The 23391-nt window shown below is 34.5% G+C and overlaps 1 long non-coding RNA gene and 1 pseudogene across 1 annotated transcript in view; one reads left to right on the top strand and one right to left on the bottom strand.

Annotated features, from left to right (window-relative positions):
* LOC141519986 (uncharacterized) overlaps positions 1-10673 on the bottom strand; it is a 41946-nt gene extending 31273 nt beyond the window's left edge. The window contains exons 1-2 of the long non-coding RNA XR_012477498.1: positions 10584-10673; positions 6144-6243 (exon numbers count right to left, since the gene is read on the bottom strand). This is a non-coding gene — a long non-coding RNA (uncharacterized LOC141519986). The remainder of the gene's footprint in view (positions 1-6143; positions 6244-10583) is intronic.
* Positions 10674-20377: 9704 nt separating this feature from the next.
* On the top strand, positions 20378-22440 carry LOC141522706 (CXXC-type zinc finger protein 1 pseudogene; annotated as a pseudogene).
* The last annotated feature ends 951 nt before the right edge of the window (positions 22441-23391 follow it).

Genomic DNA, 23391 nt, shown 5'->3' with positions numbered 1-23391 from the left:
CTATCTTAGAGATGCTTCTTAATCTTAGGAATTTAAATCAGTTTTTTTAGAAATTATATTTTATCAGAGAAACTTGTTGCAGTTGCTCCCATCTATAGTGGGATCATCTTATCCAAAATATATTTCAAGAATTTTATAAAATATTCAATTGAAAGAACTATTGCCCTTCCTGAAGACAATAAAAGGAAATAATGGACCTATGGAAGAAGCCATTTAGTAGCCTAAGAGCAATGTTACAAAACATTATTTAAATTTGGAGAATTTTGGAGCCAAAATATGATTTTACCACTCCACTGTTATGCCATTCTGGCAAAGGAATGGAAGTAACCTTCCGGTACAAGACAGTAGAGACCTCTAATATCTCTCAGTCACCTAGACCCCAATGAATAAGAAATCATTTGTTAGTGACTCAGAGAGAGCTGACATTTAAAATCCTTAAACATGGTCAGTCCAATGGTAAAATTTGTCATTTTTATAGCAATATCTTTTAGTTCTCCCCGTTCCTCTGTTGGTACTTCTTTTTATTCTCTCCATACCAATTAGTTATCCTGTTCCTAATAACTATTCTTTTTCTCCCCTCCATCATTTACCAAAATATAATTTTAGGTACTTCTTTAATAATAAATTTTAGTAAGAAACGATTCATATAAAATATATGCTCTGGGTATTTCATTTTACCATTAAGTAAACATGTTGAATCCACTTAAATGGAGGAATTTTAGACATTGTACATCCAATAAGTGGCAGAGACTTTTTAGTAGGGTGATGGTAGCTTTCTTTAGAGATTCTAATTCTCTTTCTCACCTTCTCTGACTCAACATATTATTAATTCTGGCATAAATTGGGTTTTATAAATTAAGCAAATTTCAATATTGGATGAAAAAATCAAAATATAGATGTGACTCCAAATATATCAGTTGGACAAACTATTATCTTGAATTCTAGTTTGTAGATATGGAAAGTAGCTTAGAGTGAAAGCTTTCTTATAGAAAATTAAGAACAGATTTCACAACTAGAAGACAAAAAGGCATATCTGTATAATTTCTTTTAAAGATCTTAATTATATTCTTATTATCATAGTTCAAAAATAGAATAATAATAATATAGACTGCAATCCAGGAAGGATCTTTGCCACCTCTCTATTACCACCACTAACTACACTGGTCCTAAACTAATCTGTCTTCCCATTCCCTTATATCAATTAGAGCAAGTAGGTGAAAATATTTCTTTTCCAATGCACAGAGGAATAAATTAAGTCTTTCTAGAAAACAAAGGAGCCATCAATACCATTGAACAAGTTAATTTACTGAGGGACTCCCTGCTGCTCGGGAAACTGAAGGATCTCATCCATGTGGACAATTTCCTTTTCTAGTCACTAAGGATAAACATGGAAGACTTGTTTTTATCTCCCTTGACTAAGCATTTTACTCCCAGAGAGAGTTCTAATGGCCATGGAACATCAAAGCATCATATTGAAGAGGAGACAACTCAGGTGTTTGAAACTGCTCTATGCATCATTCTGCTCAGAGTCTCCTCCTGTGGCATTATAATAAGTCAGACATAATAATAGCAATAGAATAGCTATAGCATGAACTATTAAATGAAATATTTTTGGCCTACACTGACACTAATGGAATTAGATCCTTGCCTCCTTTCTATATTTTCTCAAATTTTCTGGTGAGATAATTTCTTTTTAAACCTGATCCTTTGTAGATGCCAGATCAATAATTAATTTGAGAACCAAATCAAGAGACATGTTTTAATGACTTGTACACAACAGAAGTGATCTAGGACAATAAGAGATCTCACAAGCAACTAGAAACCTAATCCTGAATAATATTGAAGAACTTTCATGTATTACATTCATTGTTAATAACTAAAAAATGAAAATTTTATTGCTTTGTGAAAATAGAAACTGAAAATCTATGAAAGATCATGTTTCATCACAAAATCTTATTCCATCTCCCTATATTCATTCCTTTTTTTTTCTTCTCTTCCATCCCACCCATACCCAATACAGTTTAGAGGAAGAATTATTGACCTTTTTTGTCTTATGAGCATTTTGTCAGTTTGTTGAAACCTACTCATAATGATTTCTTTTCTTTTTTTAGTAATTATATTAAAGGTCATTATCATTGTTATATTATTATTCAAGATTGATGAAATTAAAGATATATCTTTTCCTATCCAATTTCTTGCTCTCCTGAAATCTATTCACAGGTCCCTCACATAGGACTCGATAGCCACTAATTAATGAGCTTCTATCAGAATTTTTCAGAATGCACTAGAAGAACAATAGGATGAATAAAAATTGTAACAATAAAAGAGTAGAACATATTTCAAAATCTTTGAAATCAATTTGAATCAACTCTTTCAGGATGGTTGGATAAAGTAAATATTGCAAACAAATACAGAGTTTTATTATTTTTATCATGAATGTTCCTCAGTTACTTTTTTAAAATCAATAATATGACACCTTAGAGATGGAAGAAACCTTAGGGCCTCTCTAGGCAAATTTATCACTACAAAGTTTCACTACTAATACATATCTGAAACAGTTACTTGTAATGAGGGTGACAGATATGAGGCAGAATTGAAACTTAACTCTGATTGCAAAGGTTTGAGGACATACAGCTGGCACATGGTAAACATGTATACATGTATACATGTAAACATGTATACATCAGGTATATGCACTTAACCCTTTGCAATCAGAAGTGAAGCTCAATTCTGCCTCACCTGCAACCCTCACACCACACATCCCTGAAATTAAAAATTCAAATTTTGCTCAAAGCTTCAAGAGTACTTGCAGTGCTTTTTTTCTGATATATTGATGGTTGAGTTCATGTAGATGCTGATTATGAGGCACATCTGACCTCACTTCCTCCTGAGGAAGCCTCTTTGTCTTTTTTTTTTTACTTTAAGAATAATCCTAATTGTTAAAGGAAGTTGTCCTTGTCCTCTTTTCAACTTCCTCCTTCTACTTCCAATTCTGCCCTCTGGGTCCCAATAGAAGTGTAATCCCTCTTCCATACCATATCAATATTTAAGACAATTTTGATGGTTATTACCTCAAACCTCGATTTCTCTCCACCCTTGCTTCTGTGTTTTGGTTTCCTTCAAGACTTTTCCAGGCCTCCTTATTTTAGTGCCTTTCCTCTGATGTGATCTCCACCTTATCATCTATAATCTTATTTATACATAGTTGTTTGTATTCCCCATTATATTTTGAAATCCTTGAGAATAAAGACTGGTGAGTTTTTTTATTTGATTTTATTTTGCATTTTTCTTGTATTTGAATGGCAAAATTTCCCAATTCCTTCAAAAAAAATCTTATATGGCATGAGCTCAAGGATATTCAACATTGTGGTAACACTATCCAATATACAGAATGTAGAACAAAATGTTCCAGATGTAAATAATCAAGTCAAGATATTGTAGGGGCTGTTGCCTTCTAACCTGCAAATACAATGTCTCTCTAAATTCACCCTTTATCAATAATAATTCATGATGATTATGATGATGATAAAGATGGAGAGATTTACATAACCAACATCCACATGAACTCAGACATTAATATGTCAGAAAAGAAGCACTGAAAACATGAAATGGAAGGGTTTTGAATAGTAATTCGTGGTCAACATATTGCCACCAGAAATTATAGAAGGGTCATCTTTAAGAAGCCCAGATGGAACTAAGATATGACAAATACTCTGAAACACTCAGCCAAATTAGAATTGAACTATTATCATTGACTGAACTAATATCTGTCATTATACAGATTTAAAACTGATCCATAAAACTCAAGGAAAATATTTTAATAGTTGTTGCCATGCCAAATTTTTATAATCTCCAAGTTATGTGATAAGAAATGCTTTCAAATATAAAGTCTAAAAAATGAAATTTATGTAGGGATAGTATGAGATATAAATCATTCCTATCATACTGTCTGTTACTGGAGTTGCAATAAGGGAGATAAACTTATGTTCCAATACTTATAGTCATATTTAAAAACCAGTTCTTTTATTCTTTTCTTCAAAAATACACCATTAAATTTAAAACAATATAAGCAAAACCATGAATTGCCCCACAGGTGTTTTTTAAATCTGAATGTCATGATGATGACAACTTAAAGTCCAGTATAGTACAGTTCCTGCCACATAATAGATAATTAATAAATACCTGTTAATTCATAATTATAACTATAAAGATAGAACACAATATAGAGAGTGTTTTGAGGTTTACAAAATGTTATATATGTTATTTATCAATTCTCACAATCATTTATGAAGTAGAAGCCATTATAATCTCCATTTTACAGGTAAAGAGATTAGGACTGACAAGTAAATGACTTTACCATGGTCACAAAGACTGAATTCTAGTTCATTTCTCCAAGACTAACAAGATCAAATTTTGAGCCACTGTGACCTTTCTCACTAAAGTTTTACAAAGTATTTTCTCCACAGCTATCATAGGAGGTAGGAAATATTATCTAAGGTCCAATGAGGATACAGAATTGTTAGACATGCTTACTGACCTAAAGGACAGTTAAGTAGGGGACATCCTATTTTCAATTCAATTAAATAAACATTTAATAATTATGGATGTTGTGCTAAACACTTGGGATACAATTAATAAAAAAATAAAAACAATTCCAGTTCTCAAAAAATTTACAATCTAATGGGAGGGGAAATCACCTACAAAAGGAGAGAAAAGAAGGCATGGAGAATAGGGAAATGAAAGAAGGCAAAGTAACAGCTGCAGAGTGAAATGAACTGATAAATTCAGTTTCTGCCCTCTATAAATGAAGGCCTGATGACTTCAACTCCATCCTCCAACCCTTGAATCAAAGATGAGAAAGAGGCTGAAGGGCTGTGGTGTCCTTCAAGGTTTGAGCATGGTGATGAAATTAGAGCTTAACCTGGGAAGGACAGCTTGGAAAATTGATACCAGGACAACCAGCATATTCAGGAGAGTTTCTTCCACATTTATGGAAGAAACAATATTTGGCAGGTAAGACTACAGCAGTTTTTTCTTTAGAAGATATTAAAGCAATTGGGCTAAGGCTTGACAGTTTGGGTGGGTTTTATTTATTTGTGTGGTTTTGTTTTGTCTTTTTTTTTTTTGCAATTTGCTAAATGTTTTACCAGTGTCTTATTTTGATACAAACTTGAACTTGAACTAACTTACTGACCTATCTATTCTAGACTATTTTAACACTTATACAAAGAAAAATAAAGTTAATAAAACAAGATGTACTAAAAGTAAGCATTAGAAAATATGCTTATATTGGTTAATGTGTATTTGTTATGATCTTTGATTAGACAAGTGAACACAAGGGATTCTTATAAAACATTATGAAGGCAATTGAATTTCCATAGGAACTGAAGAACTGAATTTTAGATTAAACAGAATATCTGGAACCAAGTTAAGGTGATGCAGAGGTGCTGAAAAACTTCAATAAATTTTGATGATTTGGAAAGGAAAAGGAAAGAATTCTTCAAGGTATTAGAATGAAGTTGGAATGAAATGCCAATCATTCATAATAAAAAACGATCACAACTTATGAAAATCTGATTAAGAGGTTTATGACCATTAAATTTCCTATGTCAGTTTAGAAGGGAAATGATATGAATCACAGACCAAGTATACTATGTAACTTCTTTAATCAAATATTTTTGAGGTATTATTTATAGATCCTAGGCAGATAATTATGATTATACACATATCTTTTATTAAAGAACCTTAGAACATTTTGTCAATATTGTACATTTACTCCTATAACTAAAGCTGGAAAATAAATTGCCATTTATCTAAAAGAAGACATAATTTCTATCACTTAGACTGATCCTGTGCATAATCTAATTCACATAAGAAAACCAGGCCTAAAAAGTTTTCTAGAACAAATGCATTTAGACACTTCCAGATAGTCCTCTGGCAAGCATCCAAACCCTTGGGTGCTAATTGTGTGTAACTCTTCAGAATGTTGAAATTTTCTCTTCTCTTCCAGGAAGAATATCTCCTTGTCTTCTCATATTAATCTATGAGTAAATGTAAGGATGCATAGGTACAACGCCACCTCCAGACCTGTGCCTGCCTCGGGTGGAAGGAGGGGTATGGAGACCACGGCGGAGGGGCCTTACCTTCCCAGAAGAATCCTCCTCCCGGCTCCCACTTTAGGAACTTGTACCAGAGAGTCACCGTGATGCCAGGCCCCACCCCCTCAGGCTGCTGCAGTGGCTGCTGAAGGAAAAAATGTTAACAAAGATAAGGGGCCTATGAATATTGCTCAAAAAGCAATAGATAAGGGAGAGAAGATACCATGGGACATGAGAGAGTCATTGTTCTCTTTTCTTGTACCTGAGAGACCTGATCCAAAGAGTCCAGGAATTGTTTTGAGAGAATACTATAATTCAGATTTTAAAACATTTAGAGAATTAAAATCAGCAACCAGCACGTATGATAACACCAGTCCATATGTTTTGAATAAAATAGAAATATTAGGTAGACAAATATTAGCCCCAGAAGATTGGACCACGATAGCAGAAATTACTCTTATACCAGGAGATTACTTAATACGGAAAACTGAATATTTTGAGAATTGTACTAATCAGGCTAAAAGTGAAGCAGCAGGGTTAAGACTAACATTGGAAATTTCTCTAGCACTGTTCCATGGGCAGGAGTAAATAATCAAATTGGGTATAATTTACAGGCACATGAACAGGCATGACTAAAATTTCCTGAAAAAGAAGGAGGCAATGGGGAGTGAGAGATCAAACAGCTTGTTTGCTCATGGCCCACTTATCTAGATCTTGAAGTTAACTGAGAGAGAGGAATTAAGAAAAAGTATTAGATAAAAGAGAGAGAATTGTTTCATGAAGACTTGATAAAATAAAATGTTAAATTTTTTAAAATGCTGTTTAATTTCAAAAAGACAAGATAATCAGGTTCATTTTAAAATACATATTTTTAATTATTGCAAAAAATAATGGGACAATTGAGGATTTTAAAAAAACAAAAAGAGATTACCCTCCCAGAAAAGATTTAGGGCTGTTGAAGTTATTTGGTTTACTCTAAGCTGATAGGGGACAAGGGATGTTCCAATTAGGCTGAGGGATTTTTGAGTGACTGCCTTCTCAAAAGTTATAGTTATTTATAGTTATTTATAGTAAAAATCAAGAAGATATAAAAACCTTTGAATGGAAAAATGTATTGTGAAAAATGGAAGGTTCTCTGCATTTTTCCTCTGGTTTCTTGGAAGATTTGTCACCTTTGGTGGTGTTATCCTGTTTTTTTGTCTTTGTGTAATGTTTAAAGGGACCCTCTAGTGTGAGAGCAGAGTGGGATTTCCCTGGATTTTGGGGGCCTCTCTGGTTCTAAATGCTCTGACTCCATTTATGTGTCTATATGTGTTTGCTTTAAAATACAGTCAGAGAGAAGCTCTCAGATCTCTCTCTCAGGCTTACTGTTCTCTGTGTTCTGATTGGCCAATCTTCTTTCCATTCTCTCTTTTTCAAAATTAGATCTTCTTTTATTCCAAAACTCATGATTGGCACCAAAAAAGGGAGATTTTCCTGAGAATCATGTTTCTTTTGAAGGAGAAGGGGTTCTAATATTTTCTCTTGTTTTCTAGTGTCTCATTTCTGGTCTGATACTGATTTGGCTGATACTGATAAGAAAACCAAAAAAACATTAAAGAGAATTAGGCAGAAGAGATGTGTTAGTTGAATTGTGTATTGTAGCAGCCACTATAGCAGCTACTTATTTCTATACAAGTAGGGAATAAAGAAAAAATTGGAAGCTAAATATATTCAGGAATTATCAGAAAATGCTCAGGAAAGAATTAATGAAGATCTTTATCATTAGATTAATGCATTACAAACCTCTGCAATGAACACAAGGGACAATTGCAATGTGATTATAGATTTTCTGCTATTTGTATTACTCCTTTAAAATATAATACCTCACTTATTCCATGGAATATTATAAAGGTTATTTGAATGGAATATGGTATAATGATTCTATAACTATGGATATGAATCAGTTGCAAAAAAAATTGTTAATGATATTGCATTGGCACCTAAAATGGAATGGACTCAGGTATTGATAATTTATTTAACTTTGTTAATAGGGTTCATTCTTTTCATTTTATGAACCTGTTAATGAGCATACTTCCTGGTATCTTTGCATTATCGTTGATATTGTGCATTATACCCATTTGTATTAAACGCCTTTTGTAACTGAGACAAAACATAGATGTCCTAACACACTGCCTAAAGCTTCAGCATGCCTAAGAAGGGGGAAGCTGTAGAGGGTCAGCCCCAGGGAATGATATTCACATATACTTGGTGACTTTTTCTATCAAAGATGTGTGGATTATTGCTCATTGTATGGATCCGTTGGCTCACCAGTGAATTCTGACCTAGGATAATCTGTGGCTCCAGAGGTGGTTGTAAAAGGTTTCTTTGTTAGAGAAGTATGCAGATTTCTAAGAACAAATATTGTAAATTTACCCATGAAATTGTAAAACTGAGTCTCTTTTAACCAGTCATTCCTGAGATAAGTTTTTGCTTTAAAAAGTCTGAGTTTCCAAAAATAAAGTTGGTAGATATTCACTTCCCAACCATTTGTGTCTGGATATGTTTATCTACCCAACCTGACTCTTAGAAATTAATGTCCAGACCCATACCAGAGCTATTGCAGGTGATATATATATATATATATATATATATATATATATATATATATATATATATGTATATATATACACATATATATAGTATATATGTGTGTCTATACAATGTATTATATAAATATATATATATATATATATATTATATATATATGTATTGTATTGTATGTATAAACCCTCACACAGACAGAGAAAGAGACAGAGACAGAAAGAAACAATGTGGTAGGAATGTTTCATTGCTTGACCAAGAAGATTATGCAAAGATGGTGTTGTTTTTTTCCTACTGTGCCTGGAGGAAAACTTAAAAAGAAAATAAAATCTCGTTAACTGAAAAAAAATTGTTTTAGAACACAAAATATGCAAATTTCCCAGATTGGAGTTGTATATGTGATGGGGGTTGAATGAATGATGGCAGGGTTACTGAAAATAAATGGGGCATTAAAAAGGAAGGGGAGAAGATACCAGTGATAAAATTGAAGCTTGGTTAACCAAATATCAATTAGGAAATGAGAGTAACAATGGTAACATTAGTTGCTATGCTTTTGTCTATAGTCTTTTGAGTAACAAATAAATGCAAAAGGGAAATAAGATGGAAAAAAGTCAGAAAAAAGCAAATGAGGCAAAAATAAGGGAATATAAGTCATGGAGTTGAATTCCAAAGGAGAAATGATGAGCAAAATAAAAAAAGAGGCCTAACCATAACAAAAACAATGATTTGTTAAAGGAGAATTTAAAGCTAATATTTCTTTGTTTTATTTTAAATGCAGATATTTCTGAAGTCCAAAAATTCTGCCTTTCATAAACACAGCTCAGGGAAACCTTTGACTACAGGAAGGAAGCTTGGTTATGTTTGGAACTAAAGATGGCAAGTATTCACTGACATCAATTAAACCAGATAAATTACTACATTTAACTTTAGTTTATGATTTTTATAACTAATTTGTGCATTGCTATGTTTAAATCTCTAATGATATATAGCTAGTTAATCAAATTGTACTTTGAATGTCTGCAGTACATTCAGGTCCATTCTCTTAGTCCATCAGTACAAGGATCCCCACCACGTGGAATGAAACCAGGAGTATACAAAAAATGACCTCTAATTTATAAATTCTCAGGCCATCTTTTCAGTTCTTGAAATCTTGTCTTTGTTTCATCCCATTCAGACATAGCAGCACAATGAGAATTGGTGTTTACTTTATGTATTTTAGAGTATGATAGTTTGCCTTCTTGTTGTTCAATCCTTTCATTTATTTCTGAATCTTCATGAACCCATTTTTTTGATATTGGAGTGATTTATCATTTACTTCTCCAGTTACTGTCTGAATTAGAATTTATACTCATATCTTCTTTTATCCATATCTAACATTCTATCCATAATTAATAAAGAATTTAAAATACCATTATCATTATTATCAAAGAATAAAACATTCAGGTGATCATCAAATATTTGACAATGTTCATGAGTTCATGAGTTCATCTTTTAGTCTCTCCATTCATAGAAAATTTTCATAATTTGAGAAAAAAGGCATATTGGCAACTTTTACAATAAGCAAATTTATACAGAAAATACAATCTTAAAAATAGCATGTCATATGATTTAATGTACTTTCTAAAAATTCAACACCAATATATGATATGTAGATTTAGATATTAAAACTAAGAGATTAGATTAAATACTTTTTCTGTGTTTTTAAAATATGTCTGACAGAAATGATTGCATATTTACAAACAGAAACATGATACTTAGAACTGTAATGACTTTATATTTTATTGTAGGAAAACTTTTCATTCCTGGAAAAAAACAACAAAAACTGTTTCTTAGGGAAGGGGAAATAAAAGTATAGCTTTCTTAATAGAAATCTCTTTACAATGAAAAAAATCAGATTCTCACCTCCAGGTCCATTCCAAAGTAAAGGTCTATCTTCTTCCCCTACTGCCTTCTTTCTTTTCTCTTTTTTCTGGGAGTGCAATATCTCATATATTTTTCTGATGTGCTGGAGTAGAATCTGACTATTGTAATACAAGTTAAAATGATGAATGACCTTGGGAACTCCTGTTATATATTTTTTAAATTTTTGTTTATTCATTTATTTTCATCCATTTGTACATGCATATTTCCAAGTTACAAAGTTTCCCTCAATACTCCCTTCCCACTCCCTTCCCCTCAGTTGGGAACAGTCAGGGTAACATTTTACATACATATTTTGTTAAAAATATTTACAAATTAGTAATTTTTGGCATGAGGAATTAGGATTAAGGGAAAGAGATATATAAGAGATACTTTTTATAAAGTGTTCATCAGATTCAGTAGGGGCGTGTTTTTTTTTTCTGTGTTTTATTTTGTTTTATTTTATTTTTCTTTTGCTGCTTGGGGATTATTTAATCCATAATCTGAAAAATATGGTTGCTCTTCTCTGGAATGCTGAGAGGGGTTGCTTCCATCAAGGTTGATCATCTCATAATGTTTGATGTGTAAATTGTTCTCTTAGCTCTGCTTCCTTTTCTCAGCATCAGATCCTGTAAGTAATTCCATGCTTCTTTTATTGTTTCTTATAGAACAATAATATTCCATAGCATTCATGTACCATAACTTGCTTAGCCATTCCCCAGTTGATGGACATCCCCTCAATTTCCAATTCTTTCCTACTACAAGAAGAGCTGTTATGAATATTTTGGAATGTAGGACTTTTCCCATTTTTTGCAGTTTCTTCTGGATATAGTACTAGAATTGGAATTGCAAGGAAAAAGGGTATGAACAGTTTTATTGCTTTGGGGGCATAATTCCATATTACTCTCCGGAAAGGTTGGATCCATTCACAACTCCATCAGCAATGCATCAATGTCCCAATCTTCCCACAACCTCTCCAACATTGATCAGCTTCCCTTTGTCTCATCTGGGCTAATCAAATAGGTGAGAGATGACACTTCATTGTAGTTTTAATTTGCATTTCTCTAATCAATAGTGATTAGGAGCATTTTTCCATATTTTCCATATGCACACACACACACACATATATATATATATATACCTTTAATTTCTTCTGAAAACTGTCCATAACTTTGGACCATTTATCAGTTGGGGAATGAATGATTTGTGACCTTATAAATCTGATGCAATTCTCTATATATTTAAGAAATGAGACCTTTATCAGAACTCCTGGTTATAAAGATTGTTTCCCAGCTTTCTGCTTTTCTTCTAATTTTGGCAGCATTGATTTTATTAGTGTAAAAACTATTAATATTTAATATAGTCAAAATCATTCATTTTGCAGTTTATAATGTACTCTAAATCTTTTTGGTTATAAATTTATCCCTTTTTCATAGATCAGATAGAATATTTTTGGGCTACTAATTTATCTATGGTATCACTCTTTATGTCTAAATCCTGTACCCATTTTGACCTTGTTTTGGTATAGTGTGTGAGATATGTATCTATGCCTAGTTTTTGCCATACATTTTTTTCCAGTTTTCCCCAAAATTTTTGTCAGATAGTGAATTCTTATCCCAGAACCTAATGTCTTTGGGATTGTCAAATAGGACATTGCTGTAGTCATTTCCTGAGTTTTCTTTTGAACCTATCCTAATCCACAGATACATTACTCTATTTTTAACCAATACCAGACAGTTTTAATAAAGACTTCTGCTTTATAGTATAGTTTTAGATCTGGTAGAGCTAAGGCCACATTCCTTTACTTTTTTTTTCATTAGTTCCATTGTAATTCTTGTCATTTTCTTATCCAGATGAAATCTTTTGCTATTTTTTCCTAGCTCAGTAAAGTATTTATTTGGTAGTGTGATTGGTATGGCACTGAATAAATAATTTAATTTGGGTGCAATTGTCATTTTTATTATAATAGATCAACCCAACCATGAATATGTGACATTTTTCCAATTATGTAGAAGTGACTTTATTTGGGTGAGGAGAGTTTTATAATTGTGTTCATACAATTTCTGGGTTTATCTTGAGAGGTAGGTTCCCAAGTATTTAATATTATCTACATTTATTTTAAATGTAATTTCTCTTTCTATCTCTTGTTCTTGGTCTTTGTTTTTCATATATAGAAATGCTGATGATTGTAGTGGGTTTATTTTATATCCTGCTACTTTGCTGAATTTGTTAATTGTTTCAAGGAGGTTTTTAGATGATTTTCTTTAGTATCTAAGTATACTATCTTATCATCTGAAAAGAATGAAAGTTTTGCTTTGTCTTTGCCTATTGTGATTTCCTTTAATTTTTTTCTTCTCCTATTGTTACTCTAATGTTTCTAATACTATATTAAAAAGTAATAGTGATAGTGGGTACCCTGTTTCACCCCTGATTTTATTGGAAATGCTGCACATTTATTCCCATTAAATATATTATTTGTTGATAGTTTTATATAGATAGTATTTATTATTTTAAGGAAAACTCCATTTATTCTTATATTTTCTAGTGTTTTAATAGGAATGAATGTTGTATTTTATAAAAGGCTTTTTCAGCATCTATTGAGATAATCATGTGGTTTCTGTTGGTTTTACTGTTGATATGATTGATTATGTTGAGTGCTTTCCCAATATTGAATAATCCCTGCCTACCTGGTATAAATCCAACCTGATCATGGTGTATTAACCTAGAAATAACTGCCTATCTTCTCATTGCTAAAATTTTATTTAAGATTTTTTTATATCACTATTCATTAGGGATATTGTTCTATGATTTTTTTTGTCTGTTTTGGTTCTTCCTGGTTTAGGTATCAGCACCATGTGGTATGATAAAAGAAGTTTGGTAAAACTCCTTCCTCTCCAATTTTTTAGAATAGTTTATGTAGCATAGGAATTAATTGTTCCTTAAATGTTTGGTAGAATTCACTTATAAATCCATCTGGACTTGGAGATTTTTTTTCTTAGGGAGTTTATTGATGATTTCTTCAATTTCTTCTTCTGAAATGGCTTTACTTTAAGTAATTTATTTCCTCTTCTGTTAATCTCATCAATTTGTATTTTTGTACATATTCATACATTTCACTCCAGTTGTCTAATTTATTGGCATACAGTTTGGCAAAGTAGCTCTGAATTATCTCTTTAATTTCCTCCTCACTGCTGGTTAATTCACCCTTTTCATTTTTGATAGTGGTTATTTGGTTATCTTCTCTCATTTTTTAATCAGATTAACCAGATGTTTATTTATTTTATTGTTTTTTTCATAAAACCAACACTTAGATTTATGTATGAGATCAATAGTTTTCTTGCTTTCTATTTTATTAATCTCTCCCCTGATTTTCAGAATTTCTAGTTTGGTATTTAATTGGGGATTTTTCATTTATTCTTTTTTCTAGCTTTTTTAGTTGCATACCCAATTCATTGATCTCCACTTTCTCTATTTTATTCATATAGGCAATTAGAGACATATAGTATATAGAGTTTAGAGATAAGAAAGTATAGAGATAGCTCTATGTAGAGCGATATAGAGTATAGAGATATAAAGTTTCCCCTCAAAATTGCCTTGGCTGCATCCCATAAATTTGGATATGATGTCTCATTATTATCATTTTTTCAGATATAGTTATTTATTATTTATGTTATTTGCTGTTTGATCCACCCATTATTTAAGATAACAGTTTTTAATTCTCAATTAGTTTTTGGTTTAACATTCTCTGGCCCTTTATTACATGCAATTTTTATTACATCAGGATCTGAGAAGTGTGTATTAATTATTTCTGCCTTTCTGCATTTGATTTTAAGGTTTTTGTGCCTTAGTCATGGTCAATTTTGGTGAAGGTGCCATGTACTGATGAGAAAAAGAGGTATATTCTTTTCTGTCTCCATTCAGTGTGCTCTAGATGTCTATCATATCTAAGTTTTCTAAGATTTCATTCACCTTCTTAACTTCCTTCTTGGTTATTTTGTTGATAAATGTATCTAGTTCTGAGAAAGGGAGTATGAAGTCTCCAATTATAAAGTTTTGCTGTCTATTTCTCCTTATAATTCACTCAACTTTTCCTCTAGGAATCTGAAAGCTATCCCAATAGGTGCAAACATGTTCAGTAATGATATAAATTCGTTTCCAATGGTGCCTTTTAAAAAGATGTAATTTCCTTCCTTATCCCTTTTAATGAGATTGATTTTTGCTTTTACTTTGTCAGAGATTAGAATCACTACCCCAGATTTTCTTTTTTTTTTACTTCAGCTGAGGCATAGAATATTTTCTCCAACCTTCTTTTTTAAGTTTTTGCAAGGCAAATGGGGTTAAGTGGCTTGCTCAAGGCCACACAGCTAAGTAATTATTAAGTGTCTGAGACCAGATTGAACTCAGGTACTCCTGACTCCAGGGCCAGTGCTCTATCCACTGCACCACCTAGCCGCCCCATTGTGTTTCCTTTTTAAAGGTGTTGAATTCTTTGGTCAACTTTTCACAGTTTTCCTGCATAACTTTCATTTATTTTTTCCATTTTTCTTCTTGGTTTTTAAATTCTTTTTAAAGCTCTTCAATGAGCTTTCAAATTTGAGTTCAATTTATAAACTTCTTGATATTTCTCCTGTGAGTGATGTTTCACAGCTTTCTTCTGCAGACATGGCATTGCTGTCATCTTTATCTATGAAGTATTTTTCTATAGTGAGTGCTCTTTTAGCTTTTTTTGCTTATCTTTGTTTTTGTAGTTCTGCTCCTGGGGTATATGGAGTATAGATCCCAGCTTTTATTTTGCTGAGGCTGGAGTCTGATCCCTGGTTTGTTGCTGGCCAAGATGTTGCCTATGCAGTCCAGGCCTTGCCTTTGCAGAGTGTCCCCCCACTTTATGTCCAGGTTCTTACTTAACAGAAGATTGTTCCTGACCTAGTCCTGTCTTTTACTCTGTTTTTTTCAGGGTTCAGACTTTGTTTGGGGTTGGGATCCTCCCTACTGGCTTGCTATCCAACTGTTGGGACCTCTGTTATTATTTAAACTTTAGGACTTGGATTGCACCTTGACTAAATGCTTCCTGCTATATTTCCCCACTCTATAGCATTGTGGACTTTTCTTCCCCTTTTCCCCCAAAGAGACAGACCTTCAATGAAGATCCTCCATGATGTCTTCAGTTGAAAACTTCTTTGAATCTTCTCTTTTTCTTGGTGGGATCTGTAGTGTGAATGTCAGAGTAGAGGTTTCATGTATCTTTGGTAGGGAAAGGCTCTGGGAGCAGGTTAATTTAGCACCACCACATTGGCTCTGCCAACTTGTAACCAGGAACTCCTGTTATAATCACAATTTTACTCATATCTGTAGTTACATTTTAAGAGTAATGGTCTAATAAATTCCATTGCATATGAAGTCAGTTGATTCCATTAGTGTGGGGAACTCATAGACATTATCTCTACTGAATCAGATTGGTAACTTGTATGTAAGTTTGGTTTTTACAGAGTTTCTTACAGCACTGAAATATGGTATGGCTTGCCTAGGGTCATACAGTTAAAATGTGTTAGCCAGTGTTTGATCCAATAAACTCTTTTCTTCAAGGATGAATTAATTTCCAAACTCCTGCTTATCTTCATGAATGAAATGGAATTTGCTTTGTTTTCATTAAGCAAATCAAGTATAATAAAAGTCGGTAACAATAATCTACATTCACAGAAAGTGGAATTAAACCAAGAAAGATTGTGAGACCATTTAAACTTCTAGAGGCTAATTTTTATTAGATTTGCTCAATAAACTAATAAATTCTTTATGCTGGGAATTCTATGACATTATATACATTTTTCTCTTATGTATTTATAAAGGGAAATTATATAGGTATTCAGGACTAAGCCTGTTCTGTAACATAAAAGAACATACCTCTGCAAAATATTAAAGCTGTATATGTATATATATATGCATATATATATATATATATATATATATATATATTTGGACAAGAGTGACAAAACTAGAACTACTATAAACATGTCAACATGGCTTGTATGGGCAGTGACTGTGAAAGTGTGACTATTGTAATTCTTCTCTGTGATGAGCCTTTATTCTATTTGAATCAACTTCCTCTCTCATTGCCAGATATTGAAACATCAGCATAGTCTCAGTATAATGATGGAGAGGAAAAGAAGAGCTTTCAATCATCTTCAACTATTATTGAAGCACTCACCCTGAAAAAATGTTGAATAATAGATTTTCATCATTTGAATGAGAGTTTGTGTGAATGGGACATCTTGCAGAATGAGAGAAGATTAAGTTCTCAAGAGAAAATTGGGGATGGGAAGCTCATTAGACTCTTGTTTTTGCATCTAGTTTTCCAATGAATTTGTCACAGGCAGAGGGAATATTAAAGAAACTGTAAATAGGAATACTAAGAATTGTAGTCATGAATGAATAGGATCTTCTGTCCCAATTATAGAATAACCTGAATACAAATATGAATTTGGAGATAATGGGGAAGTATAACTGATTAAATCTTGGATTTTAGAACTAGTGGGTGGGGGAGATGGATATTGCAGAACATAGGGAAGAGATTAAGTTGATAGAAAGCAAGATTTGGTTTTAGAAATAACTGAATTCAGAGCCCAATTACATTGTTCATATACAAATGATTACTAAGATCCCAGGACTCATTCTTTCATTCCATCTTAGATAGAAAGATAGATAAATAGGTAGATATATAAATAGATATAGAGACAGAAAGGAAGATAGATATAGATGTAGATGTACATATATAAATAGATATATGAATATGGATAGTCACAGGCTTGATCTTACCATCACTCACAACTGTTGTACTATCACTAATGAAACTGAACTTCTTATATCTAATCATAACTTCTTAACATTCCATTTTTTTGCTTACTCCTAAACTTATTAATTTGTACTATGAATTTTAATCCCTCTAAAGCCAATATTTTCCCAGCTCATCACTCCTGCTGTGACTTCTACAGATTCCTTGATTTGACTTATTTATATGACTATAAATGGAAACCTTTTCTTCCTAGACTTCAATTTCTTCATCTGTAAGTATCTTTCTCATGGGGTCATGGTGAAAATTTATTGAGACACATGTAACTCACTTCTATCTAATATCCTATTTTGCTATGGGATACTAATGACAGTTCTTATTCTTTTTATTACTGATTTCTTCATGCTTTCTCCATCTTTGACTCAAAAAAGTAGTAGCTGCATAATTTTTATTCTTTGAACAACTATTTTTTTCAGAGATGACACACCAGTTGCCTGGATGAATATAACAAGTTGCTCCCTCTCAGAGTGGCAAGGGACATAATAATGGCAAAAAAATGAGGCTTACTAAGAATAAAAGAGTGGCAAGTAATTATGGTGATAAAATATGAGTTCTGATTTATTCCCAACTCTGGGAAAAGATAGAAAAGAACTAACTTTTCTCAATAAGAGAAACTTATTAAATCTGTTAGAGATAATATAAGAATTTACAGAACAGGTGGTTGATCTTTTGAATATTATAAAAGAAATATAAATGAATTTAGGCTTGAAGTTTGGATAAATTTCATAACAATTAGAACTAACCCAAAATAAAATGGTTTGTCTTTAGAGGTGGTGGATTCTTCTTTTACTGGAGGTCTTCAGGCAGAGATGGGATAATCACTTGCTTTCTTAAAGAAACATTGTAGATATGGTTGGAAAAGATAAAAGATAAAACGTCACTTCCAACAATAAATTCTTCATGTATATGTATGTTTGTGTTCTTCCTTCCAAAAAATGATTCTAAATATGGGTTCCATCTGGGATTTCTTGAAAACTTCTGAGTAGTATGCTATTTATTCCTATATATAATTAATAGTAATATATAAATAATATTCCTGTATAGTAATATATGATAAAATACATTATATTTTATTTATACCATATAATATTCTATTCATCATTATTAATATGTAACAATATAATAATAATAATAATGTATAAGTAATTGTATAATGTTAACCCATAAGTAATATTCACATTTTTAATATATCATATATATGTTTGTATGTATGTATATACATAAGGTAAGGCAATTTAGATAGCATTCTGAATGTAGTATATGGAGGTCATCAATCAAAACTTATAAATTATTATGCAACTTGGGTAAATGGTCACATTTAAGTTAGGATGGGAACACAATAGGATAGGAAAGATTAGGCTCAGTGTGGGATGCAGCCAAGTGTTGAAAGATTAAGATTGCCTGGACCAGTGATGGTTTCATAGCTACTTCACCCTGGCCAAACTGCTCCCAGGAAACAAATTAGACCTTTCAAAATTATTTCCAAAGATCTAAGCATGGATTGATATGGAGATTGGTTTTAGGGTATAATTCCAAACATCTTCCATAAAAGTCAGAAGAAAACTGAATCTTGATAGTGGTAAGAATGAAATAAAAGAAATCTGTCATAAATAGATTATAAGACAATGAAAAGCAGGTAAAATGTTATTCCACATTGGAATCCACAGTGCCAAACCATTCATGTCCATCATCTAGGGTTTGCTAATGTACTTAGAAATGTAGCTCTGCTTTCCCATCCTACCTCCATCATGATGATTTGAGGTCTGCCTCATACTACATTGCATCATCATTCTCTTTTCAATGCTGGGGTAAGGGACAGGCCCAATCTAATCATCATTTTGAGGTTAGTAATGATAATTGTACATTTGCTTCATCTAGAGGGAAAGGATAGCCATTAGAGCAGAATAAGATATGAGCCCCAGTGTCCATGATAGTTTTCACCAATCCTAATTGTACTCTCAGGTGAATATGTCCCATAATGGACTCCACCACAAGATAAGGAAATTATGACACCAAGTATAGAGAGAAATGAAGCCCTTAATAATAACCTTGCTGCTGTCTTTTGGTCAAAAAAAATCCACTTCATTTTAGGTAGCTCTGTTTCTCTTTGGATTGAGTTTATTTTTATCCCAGAGTAAGAGAAATTGCAATTCTTATTCATGTCCACATTGATCTACAATTACAAATGAAGCTGAGCCTGTGCCACCAATCTGGTGGTCTATAATCAAGAAGATTCACTTTCCTAACTTCCAAGACAAGTTAGAAATATCCTAGGCAAGTTACTTGACCCCATTTACCTCAATTTCTTCATCAATAAAATGAACTAGAGAAGAATTAATCTTATCTGGCCTACTTGATGTATGTTGAAAGTTTCTCAGATCTGCTTACCTAGATGGGTGCATTCATCAAAATGTCCCTTTCCTTTTGTCTGCCACAGTATAAAATCATAAGTATTTACCTTTGACAAAATATAATAGCTATTCCTATCTTTAAAAATTTAGAAAACATAAGAATAAATAGAGCCTTTTTTAAAAAAATGATACCTAGTATCTACCTAAAACTAAGAACAGGAATTATCTGTAATAGGGATAAACTTTAATCCTTCCTAGTAAGATCAGGGGTAAAGCAAAGATGCCTGTTATCATCATCATTATTGTTCAATATTTTAATAGAAATGTTAACTATAGCAATAAGTCAAGGAAAAGAAATTGAAGGAATAAACACAGAAAATGAGAAAACAAAATTATTAATATTTGTAAATGAATTATGGTATACTTAACAGAATGTAAAGAATCAAATAAAATTAGTTGAAATAGCAAACAATTATTAGCAAAGTTGCAGAATATAAACTCAAATAAATGATGAGCTTTTTTTACATTACCAACAAAAGAATTAAAAAGAGAGATATTACATTTAAAATATTTGCAGACGGTCTCGAGATCCCGACGCTGCCATGGAGAGTAAGTTTTCAGACCCAGAACCTGGGCCAGCTGGAGTGGAAGACTCCAAGTCTGAAAACGGGGAGAATGCACCCATTTATTGTGTTTGCCGAAAGCTGGATATCAACTGCTTCATGATTGGTTGTGACAATTGCAACTAGTGGTTTCATGGTGACTGCATCAAGATTACAGAGAAGATGGCAAAAGCCATCCGAGAGTGGTACTGCCTACAATGCCGGGCAAAGGACCCAAAGCTGGAGATCCGATACCAACATAAAAACCCATGCCGAGAGCGTGAAGGAGAACCTGAGACTGAGCCCCGAGATGATGCTATCACCCCTCATAGGAAAGTTGCCTCAGATCTCCTTGGGGAACCCATGCCCATACCCAAAGGTTTCACCCCTCCACACAAAACCCCACCTCCTGCAACACCTGGGCCTGTACGAGAGGTACCCAACCAGCAGATCAAATGGTCAGCTCGGATGTGTGGGGTGTGTGAAACCTGCCGACGGACTGAGGATTGCGGCCACTGTGATTTCTGTTGAGATATGAAGAAATTTGGAGGCCCCAACAAAATCCAAAAAAAGTGCCATCTGCGTCAGTGCCAGCTCCGAGCCTGGGAATCCTACAAGTATTTCACTTCCTCAGTGAGTCTGGCATCAGCTGTGCAGAAACTTCTTCGGACCCGGGAAGACCATTTCCAGATGTTAAAGGAACCCCCAAAAGCTGAGGCACTCTCTGATGAGGACTTGCCTTTAGACCCTGAACTCTATCAGGACTTCTGGGCTGGCGCCTTTGATCATCACAGCTTGCCGTGGTTGAGTGACCCTGAGGATGCCCCTTTCCTGGACCCAGTACTTCAAAAACATGCAGTGAAAGTCAAACATGTCAAGTGGCGAGAGAAGAAGTCAGAGAAGAAGGAGGAGAAGTATAAACAGCACCGGCAGAAACAGAGGCACAAAGATAAGTGGAAACACACTGAACGCCCCTATGCCAAGGACCCAGCCTCCTTGCCACAGTACCTGGGGCCCAGCTGTGTCCAGCCTGCCCATCCAGGCTCCAAGTACTGCTCTGATGACTGTGGCATGAAATTGGCGGCCAATCGCATCTATGAGATCCTTCCCCAGCGAATCCAGCAGTGGCAACAAAGCCCATGCATTGTGGAAGAACATGGGAAGAAGCTTCTGGAGCTGATCTGAAGGGAGCAGCAGGGGGCTTGGATGCGCCTGCAAGACATGGAACGGTGCTTTCATGAGCTGGAGGCTGTTATCCCGAGGGCCAAGCAGCAGGTGGTAGGAGAGGATGAGGAGAGTAATGAGGAAGACAGTGAGGACACGGACCTGCAGATCTTCTGTGTCTCCTACGGCCACCCTATCAACCCCAAGGTGGCTTTGAGGCACATGGAGCGGTGCTTTGCCAAGTACCAGAGTCAGACATCCTTCGGATCAATGTACCCCACCAGGACTGAGGGGGCTACTCGGTTGTTCTGTGATGTCTAGAACCCACAGAGCAAAACCTATTGCAAGCGTCTACAGGTCCTCTGCCCTGAGCACTCTAGGGACCCCAAGGTACCAGCAGATGAAGTGTGTGGCTGCCACCTAGTATGGGATGTGTTTGAGCTGACGGGAGACTTCTGCCACCTGCCCAAACGCCAATGTAATCGGCACTATTGCTGGGAGAAGCTTCGGAGGGCTGAGGTGGATCTGGAACGTATAAGAGTGTAGTACAAACTGGATGAGCTGTTTGAGCAGGAGCTAAACGTTCAAATGGCCATGACCAACCGGCTGGCCTGCTGGCCCTAATGGGGCACCAGACCATCCAGCATGACCCCCTTACCACAGACCTGTGCACCAGTGCTGACCGTTGTGATGGTCCTTGTGACTCTCCCCTCCCCACAGCTATTATTTGCCTCTACTCTGCTACTTTCATCTCTTCAAGTATGGCCAAATGCCTTCCTTGGTCTGTTGTGCTCAACAGCACGTGTGCTCTCCTATTCCATTATCTCACACTTTACCCTTTTTTGTTATGCTTCTTTGATGTGTCTGCCCCTGTTCTGGTGGAGTTTTGTTCACTTTAGCCACCCCTCCCTAACTTGTTACCCCACACTATTCTAGAGGCCCCCAAGAGGAATTGGGGAGGAATTGGGGGGGGGCACCCAGGGCTGAAGCTCCAACCTTTAAGTTTGTTCACAATAAACTGGAAGAAATAGGCCAAAAAAATAAAATAAAATAAAATAAAATATTTGCAGAAAATATAAAATACTTGGAAATCTTCCTGCCAAGACAAACCCAAGAACTTTATGAATATAATTTTTTACTCAAAAATGATCTAAACAATTGGAGAAATATTAGTTGTTCATAGGTAGGTTGAGGCAATATAATAATGATAATTCCTTCTAATTTAATTCATGTTCAGTGCTGTACCAAACTCAAAGGTACGTAAGAAAAAAAATTACATAATTACATAAGAAAAACAATAATGAAATTCATCTGGAAGAAGAGAAAGTGGGGCAGCTAGGTGGCAAAGTGGATAGACCTGGAGTTGGGAGATCAGTATTCAAATGCATCCTCAGACACTTAATACTTAGTTCTGTGACCTTGGGCAAGTCCCTTATCCCCACTGACCTGGAAAAACAAATTTGCCACCCCAACAAAGAATTGCTAGAAATATTATTGTATGGGGTGGAGCCAAGATGGCAACAAGAAAGGATGGTGTCTTAGGCACTCTCTGATAAAACTCATAAACTAAGGATTCTAACTAAATTCTCGAGAGACAGAACCCACAGAGGGACCCAGTGAGGCAGTTCTTCTACTCAAGGTAACCTGGAAAAGAGCAGAAAGGCTCTGCTCCCCGGGGTCAGAGGGGCTGCCCACCAGAGGGGCTGCCTGCCAGAGCAAAAGAACTTCAGCCTCCCGGAGGCAGCTCCAGGGCGCTGGGAACCATGGCTTACAGCAGCGGGGGAGTCTCCTGAGCTACACCCCGGGGAAGCACCAGGCACAAAGTGGGGGAACAGCGGGGGACCTCTGCC

Source organism: Macrotis lagotis, chromosome 4 (genome assembly GCF_037893015.1).
Source record: "Macrotis lagotis isolate mMagLag1 chromosome 4, bilby.v1.9.chrom.fasta, whole genome shotgun sequence".
Taxonomy (NCBI): Eukaryota; Metazoa; Chordata; class Mammalia; order Peramelemorphia; family Peramelidae; genus Macrotis; species Macrotis lagotis.
This window is presented reverse-complemented; position numbering and strand designations above follow the sequence as displayed.